Source organism: Lolium rigidum, chromosome 4, assembly GCF_022539505.1.
Source record: "Lolium rigidum isolate FL_2022 chromosome 4, APGP_CSIRO_Lrig_0.1, whole genome shotgun sequence".
Classification (NCBI taxonomy): domain Eukaryota; kingdom Viridiplantae; phylum Streptophyta; class Magnoliopsida; order Poales; family Poaceae; genus Lolium; species Lolium rigidum.
In genome coordinates, this window is record NC_061511.1 from 123,334,726 (window position 1) to 123,342,811 (window position 8,086).

At 54.1% G+C, this 8,086-nt stretch overlaps 1 pseudogene; it reads right to left on the minus strand.

The window, feature by feature from the left end:
* Window positions 1-1,081: 1,081 nt before the first annotated feature.
* On the minus strand, window positions 1,082-7,283 carry LOC124647472 (annotated as a pseudogene).
* Window positions 7,284-8,086: the final 803 nt, after the last annotated feature.

Below are 8,086 nucleotides of genomic sequence, written 5' to 3' on the forward strand. Positions count from 1 at the left end.
TGAACTTAGGGTGGGGGGGTGTAGAAACAAGAGACGATCCAACACCTTCTGCTTGGATGCGTAGTTGCTCCTGAGGTATGGGCTTGCCCTGACACGGTGGGACAAGCTCGAGTGGATGCATGATGTTGGCATAGATATTGTGCACTGGTGGACCTCGCTCGTTAGCCCTAGGGTAGTGCGGAGGGACATGTAGATGGCGATCATCTTGGTCTTCTAGTGTATCTGGTGGCATCGGAATAACGTAGTGTTCAATGGTGCCACCCCAGAGGCGACAACCATCTGCATTAGGTGTAGGATCAGAGAGAAATTCCAAAGGTGGCGTGTAGCTAGGCTTTTCTTTTTTTCACTCGGAGTCCTTTAGATTCCCTGAGCCTCTTTCTTTCTCGTGGCGTGATGAAGATTACGCTTTGTTACACTGTAACTTGTGGTGTGGGCTTTTTTGCCCTTTCTTCTATGTACACCTTTCGGGATGTATTCTTAAAAACTGGGACTAAGCTACTTCTTGAAGAGGATACTTTTTTTAAGCCGTGCTTTCAGCCTCTGTCCCGACAATCGGGGTGTTTTCCTTTTCCACAACATTCCATGTCTTCTCAATCTTAATATGCCAACCATTTGTAAATTTGACCAACTAGGAAAATTATATGAACATCTGTCACTAAAGTAGGGAAGTGCAGAGTGGGGGCTTTACATTTCAAAACTAACTTCGAATACGCAGGTTAATCCGAACATTCACGCCGGTTCAGAATTTCAGCAAACTAGTCTGGTGCCTGGTTTGGTACAGTTATCTTACACATGGGGAGTAGATCATGTCTCTAATCTGAAATAAACATAGGCCAAGCTCGCCATGGCTCCATATGCTTGCTACTACTAGTTGCTAGTGCCACTCCATGCCTCCGAGGCTGATGGATCCCATGCCTTCCCACATGTCTTCCGTCCAACCCACCTCCTCGCCGTCGACGCCCTCCTGCTCGCCCTGCCACAGCCCGCCGCCGCTCGCGTCTGGCAGCCAAAACCACCACGCAGCTCAGCTCAATGGCCATCCATCAATTTACTCGATCCAGAACGTATTTGGCGAGAGATCTTACAGTGGTTGTATAGGCCGTTGTCGCCCCGGCCACGGCCGGTGGGCCTCCCCCTCCTCGTCGTCGACGGCGGCGGCCTCGGCTTCGGGTCGTCGCCGAGCACCACCACGTGCCTGCGCTCGTCGCCGCGTCCTGAGCACGTGAGATCAGTGTCGTGTCACAACTCACAGACTAGCAGCATGAAGTGAGCGAGGAAGGCGCACGCACCGATGGGGCTCTTCCGCTTCCTTGAATTCAGGCGGTGGCTTCCTGCCGCGATGTCCTCGACGTCGAGCCGGACGCCGCTCCCGCTTCCGCCGTCGTCGTCCGCGGCCTCCGCGGAGCATTCCGGTCTCGCCGCTGGGGGCGACGAGCCGTTGAACCGCCTGAACACCGCCGCGTTCAGGGCGCTCGCGTCGCCGGCCTCGCGGCCGCCCCCGTTCTTCGCCGAGGAGCCCACCGAGGAGAACGCGCTCGCCTTCTCCTGCCAGATTACGGGACAAAATCACCTCTTGTTGGGTCGTCTCCTTCCAAGAAAGGGAACGCGACGCAAGGGGGAAATAAAGAAGCGCAGATCGATTTGGCAATACCTTGATGGTTTTGTTGGTGACCCTGACGATCTCCCGCTTCGGTGGCGCCGGCGGGGAGCTCGGCATCTCGACCTCATCCTCTGGCCGTGGCGGCGGCGGCGGCGGCGGCGGATTCAGTTCCCCATCCGCAACTCTGAAGGTTCCAAGATAGAAACGCGATGGTTAGAGGACGATAGATCGAAGATGAAGACAAGATTCTTTGGTGGTTTTCCCCTCCTCTACCTGGGCTTGAAGAGGAAAGATTGCAGGGTTGTTTGGCCGCGGGACGACCGGAGTCTGCTCAGGTATGCCTTCTGATTCTGCTTCCTCATTCTCTATTTTCCCCAACTGTTGGCTCTCTCTTTCCTTTTCCCCTTTTCGTGTCTAGCACTAGTCCGCCTAAATTCTTTGGCGCCAAAGGTCTTCAAAATGCACGCCTCCCGCCACAAATTTTGGGGACAGATCTCAAGGCAAAATGCAGTGCGAGAGGCCAGTTATTACCAGCTAAGCCTAATAGTACCACACGATGCGGCGATGATTACTCATATTCTAGATCTCAAGAAACCAATTCGATGCAAAATTGCAAGAGCGCAGGATAGTATTAGCATTTCTCGGCACGAATGCTGTTACAAGTTCAAAATTGAAGTTCCACCAACGGGCTACTTTTGGTTCAGGAGCCTGCGGTACAGCCAGACGATGAACAGCAGCTGCGCCATGGAGACGACCAGGAGAACAACCACCAACACTGGGCCGATGCTCCACGGGTTCCCGGAGCCACGCCTCGTCCTATGCCGGCGACGGCGGCGTGATGCCATCTTACGGTAGTACTGCATCGAGCTGAGGAACCGAGCTCGCAGGGTGTCCGTGTCGGTGTCGGCCCAAATGGCGGTGTACACCTTTGGTGCCTCATGCGGGTCCTCGGCCTTGACGTCGATGGAGCAATGCGCGCTGTCATTGGTGTGGCGGTTGGCGTGGTGTCTGATTCCCATGGTAGCTTCGGTGGTGCAAGACGAGGTGAACGCAGGTTTCCACTCCGGATTAGTGTTCGTTGATGCTTCGGTAGATGGATGCGCCACTGACCCAACCTTGCATTTGTCCAAGGTTTTGCTTGCCATGCCTGGAATTGTCTTGATGGATGCACCTATGCCATTGCCAGGATCTGGGAAACTAGCTTCTTGCTTCTTGACTGCCCGTTGCTTGCGCCAGGCTAAACTTGCAGGAAACCTGCAAGGCTCTGAATCACACCTGGTTTCAGTAACACTTGTTGCTTTAGATTCTTCATGATTTGTTTTTGGATTGGCTGGCAAACTCATGCTCTTGCCCTCTATATGATCACCAATGCTGTCAACAGCTCTAGAAGTTGGGCCTTTGGCAGTGTTGGGAACTTGTTTTCCTTCACTAGATAACCGTTGTTCGTCACGGAGTAAACCGAAGTCAGGAGAAGCTTTAGTAATACTTGCTGTGTGATGACCTTTAAAGGTTAAGCTGCTATCAATAGTAGCAGCAGATTCTTGTGCTACTTCTCCGTCTGGTGGAATATCTGGCATAGTTGCTGCATTTGTACCTGCAGTTGCTATCTCATTTATCTTGCCGGCATTCTGATTTGCTGTGTTTGGTGAATAAATAGTGGAGGCATCCACATGATCATCGTTTCCTATGTTGAATGTTACTTTCCTGGAGTGAGCCATGATTGCAGGTGAAACATTTTCAGTTCTATCATTGCCCAATTCTTTAGTGTCCCTGTTGACTACTTGTGTTTGCACCTTACTTCCACTGTCATGAACTTTCCTGATTTGTTTACTGATGTTCACAAAGTTATCTCCTTGATTCAATGTGCATTCCTTGCTTTGAAGTAAACTAACGTTCAAATTTTGATCAATTTCAGTTCTATTGATCGCTCGAGACCCTTCACGAGCCAAACTATGACCAACTGCAGCAGCAGATTTGTTAACAGAAGTACCTCCAGCAGAGTCAGCATCAGTAGGAACATCCTTTCCCATCTCTGGCCTTCTTCGCCTGGTAAGGACTGAAGTGATGGCATCAGGACCAGTTTCATGAGGGGTAAATTTTGACAAACCTATATCAGAGTCGTCACTACGATTATCAGTAACAACAGCATGCAATTTCTCCACTTGCTCATGGGCTTTAGTTGGATGAGCACGAAGGATCACAACTGAATCTGCATCTTCCTCATCTTCACCGTCTTCAGGGATAATTTCTGCCAGCTTATGCATGCGACGTTGGCTATTCCTCTGCACAGACCTGTGTGTGTCCCTACGGTTCACATTGTCTTCAGTCCTGATAGCTTCTTTCTTCACCGGTTTTGAGTCAAAGAAGCCACTGATTTCCTGATAACCAGTACTTGAAGCTGAAACCAGATCATCTTGATTGACATTTGTGTTTCCTGCTGACGCATCATCGGCATTATCAGAATCAACAGTTTTTTGTTCCATGCTAAGTTTACTTTGAGAATTCACATTGCTTTCGAAGATGTAAGGGTTCTTGGTATAGTATACATAACCGGGACCGATGGTCAGCCCGTGTACTTGTACAATGTCCTTGATCAGGGGCCAGTCTGGGCCATCAACCAGACACCTTTTCAGCACCTTGATTGTACTCGTGACATCCAGCGACCGCAGCTTTGCCGCAAGAGGGTTGATCCATCTTGGAATCTCCTGCAATTGATGATCAAAGATGTGCACGGCCTGCAGCCTGTCGACGTTCTCCACAATCTGCAGCATTGGACAGTGCGATATGCTAAGGTCCTCAAGGGAAGGCATGCTTGATATCTTCTTCAGATTGGGGGTGTTCCAAACGCTTAATTCCCTCAATGCAGCAATGCCCTCCACAGCCTTGATGCTCGCCATGTCCACTATGCGCAGCTCCATCAGGGATGTCACATGTCTGAGGCCACCAGGCAGGCGTCGCAGCTCGGGGCAGCTCTCTAACTGCATCGCCTGCAAACAAGGCAACGCCCCTGCCTCGATCTCCATCCATCTCTGGAGCTTATGCAACCCTTGCAAGTGCAGGTTCTCGAGCTTTGGAAAAGGTACCTGGTGGTGATTGCAGCCCATGAACTCTGCATCAATGAACTTGAGAGCTGAAGAATCGGCAACGTGCAATGATCTCAGCTCTGGCAGTTGACCTAGTGGAGGAAGGGGGAGGTTGCACCCTATGATGTCGAGACGGCGGAGATTCGGAAGCAAGATCGCTGACAGCCATGTCGGGAACTTTGCCCCAAAATAGTTGGAAATCTTGAGAGACTCCAGGCATTCTGGAGGGTTCATCTCTTGGAAAACAGCCTCAATCTTCCTGACCTCAGTTGGTGTCTGAAACAGATTGACATTGCCACTGCATGATAACGCGAGCTCCCTAAGGCTTGTCTTTAGGGGGAGTGCCACCTCGGCTGCCTCGGCCGGGCTGGCAGCCTTCTCTAGCTTCTGTACATGGAGTGTCCTCAGCTGGTACAAGTGCTTGAGCTCAGCCAGAGGCCACTCTCCCCTATCTTGTGTGGCACGCGCTTCTGTGCTCGTCACGGTGAAGTACCGGAGCGACTTGAGGCTTCTTAGCTCGCCTACCCTGAACGCGCTAGCGTTGATCACCGTTCCGGCAAGATCAAGGTCTCTGAGTCCTCTCAGATGCTCTATGCTTTTGGGCAGAGCATGCAGTGACCTGCACTCTCTGAGCAGCAAGAACTTGAGGCTCGTCAGGTTGCCGATGGACTCTGGAACTGCCTGTATCCTTGTCCGGGACAGGTTCAGGAACCTCAGGTGAACTAGGTTCCCCAATGTCTCTGGAACGAGCTCAATTCCTGTTTCACTCAGGTCTAGGACTCTCAGATGATGCATCCTTTCCAAGATTTTTCCTGCTGTTGCCAGTGGGTTCTTGGGAAGCAGCAGTGTTCTTATCCTATCTGAATTCAGAACCCAGTCAGGTACTGCCACCATGTTTCTTCCAGGAAGCGAGACGCGCCTCAGCGCGAAGGAGCCATCGCCGTCGTCGAGCGGCCGCTGGGCATTGCCGGTGAAGCCGTCGCCCTGCAAGAGCAGCTGCGCCAGAGCATGTAGCATTTCGTGCATCGTGCACCTCTCCGTGCCGCCGCCGTGCGCGTCTTCCTCTGTCGTCTGGAGAAGGTTCCGTCCGACGAGCTCGTGGTAGTACTCCTCGGCTACCTCCTCAACGGTGGCGCCGACCCTGGCCTGCACAAACCGTTCGGCTATCCACTGCTGCACGAGCGCTCGCCTGTCCACGGCGAAGCCCGGGGGAAACAGCGAGCAGTACAGAAGGCATTGCTTCAGGTGGCACGGCAGGTCGTCGTAGCACAGGTACAGCGGCGTCATGGCGTTGTCCGGCAACCCCTTCAGCCGCCACGCCGGGCTGCTGAGCACCTCCTCCCACTCGCTGGCGCTGGCCGCCCGTGTCCGCAGCACGCCGGCGATCGCCTCGATGGCCAGTGGGACGCCGCCGCACTTCTCGACGATCCTCTCGCCGAGGCCCTTCAGCCGACCGGCGTCGCTCTCATCGTTAGCCACACACGCCGCCACGCGGAGCAGCTGCCAGCCGTCGTCGGCGCCCAGCCTATTGACCCGGTGGGCGTTGCTAGCGCCCATCGACCGCGCGATGCTGCCGCTCCGCGCGGTGATCAGCACCTTGCTGCCGCGGCCGCTGCGCTCCAGTCGACTCCGTAGCGCGTCCTCCCACACCCCGCCGTACCACACGTCGTCGACCACCAGCAAGAACCTCTTGTTAGCCACCAGGCAGGCCAGCATTGCCTCGAGGTCGGCGACGCTCTCGTCCCCTGCTGTGTCGCCACCGACGGCGTCGACGACCTGCGAGAGCAGGCCGGCCTCGGTGTACCCCCTGCGTAGGCGAACCCACGACCTTATCTCGAAGATGCAGCGCACCCTCGCGCTATCGTATACCGCCTTGGCGAGCGTGGTCTTGCCAATGCCGTCGGGCCCGATGATGGCCAAGACCTCGCATGCGGCTTTGCCCTGCGTCTGCGTCAGCCGATCAACGAGCTGGCGTGTGTCGTCTTGGATCCTTTTGCCGACGATGTCGTGGTGATTCCGGCGCCGGATCACCGTCCGTGTCTGGACGATGCGATCAGCGGCCGATGATGCTTTGAGCTGCAGCCGGCGCTGCTCCTTCAGGACCGCCTTCAGCTTCTTGCTCACGCTCTTGATCTCGCCGGCCACCTCGCGGCGTGGCTCGGCATCGTTCTCGCAGCATGAGGATAGCAGCCAAGGGAGAGCCTGCGCGTACAAGAGCATCAACAAATTAACAAAGCCTGCAGCGCAATGCACATACGCGACCGTGTTACTTTGTTCGAAGACAGAGGTAGGAATCTCGCCTGCTGCTGTTGCTGCGGTTCCCTGTCCCTGTACCGGCGCCCCGCGACTTTGAACCGGTCGACGGCGCCGTCGGACTCATACACCGTGGCGCGCACCGTGGCTAGCCACTCGGCCGCGTCCTCGTCCCTGCGCGCCGCCCGTGCCTCGGCATCGTCAACCGCCGCGGCCACTCTCTCCAACCTCGCCGCCAGCTTACTTGCCACCGCCGCGACGCCCAGCTCCCGGGCTACCTCTCCCTTTGCCACGCTGCGCCACCGCGCCGCGGTGTCCGGCACAAATGCGCCGAGCACCACGGCCATGTCGATCGCCTCCTGTACCGATCGATGTCGTCTCGGCGAGAGGATTGATTCGTTTTTATTTTATGGAATTGATGATTTGTTGTTTGGTAGAGAATAAAAAACAAGATCAACTACGAATTTATCTACGCTCGAAGTCAACTAACAAGGAAGAACAATTTTCAGAATATCATTACGTCCCGGACATCGCGTCATGATGAGCATGCACTTGCTGCGGTTGGGCCAAAGCTGCTCGGAATTGGTCTGGCCTTCCATGATCATGAGCGACATGTATATTACCCGAAAGAAGACAGCGAACGCCTTCACTTCAGCTTCCTTCGTCGATCGGTTCTTCCATCTTCTGTCGGTGTCGTCGACGTTAGGAGAAGTGGGTGATCCGATCTGCGTAGATTTTTTAAATAAAAGTACTCTTCGGTTCAAAATAATTGCTTAGAATAGATGTAACAAATATTTTGAATCAAAGGGAGTAGTATTTTCAGTAGATTAGATTAGGGTTATGGTAGTCATCTTATGTTTGGCCTCCACAAAAAAAAAATCCGCATTTGGGGGAAAAAAAGAAACCAAGTTGGAAACAACCAACCAACTCAGGCGATCTGGCGATTCTTAGGTGATTCTGCGCCACCGCTGCTTCCTTCCCCGCCCTGATCTCCCGCCGCTGCTGGTACTCGTCGGTTTGTCCGACGGAGGAGCATGTCTATTCCGAAGTGGACGGCGGGTTTCCCATCGTTCGCAGAGGAGAGGAAGATGGGGGAGGAGAGGGCGTGAAGGGAGAAGGAGGCGGAGATGGCGGAGGAGAGAAAGCAAGC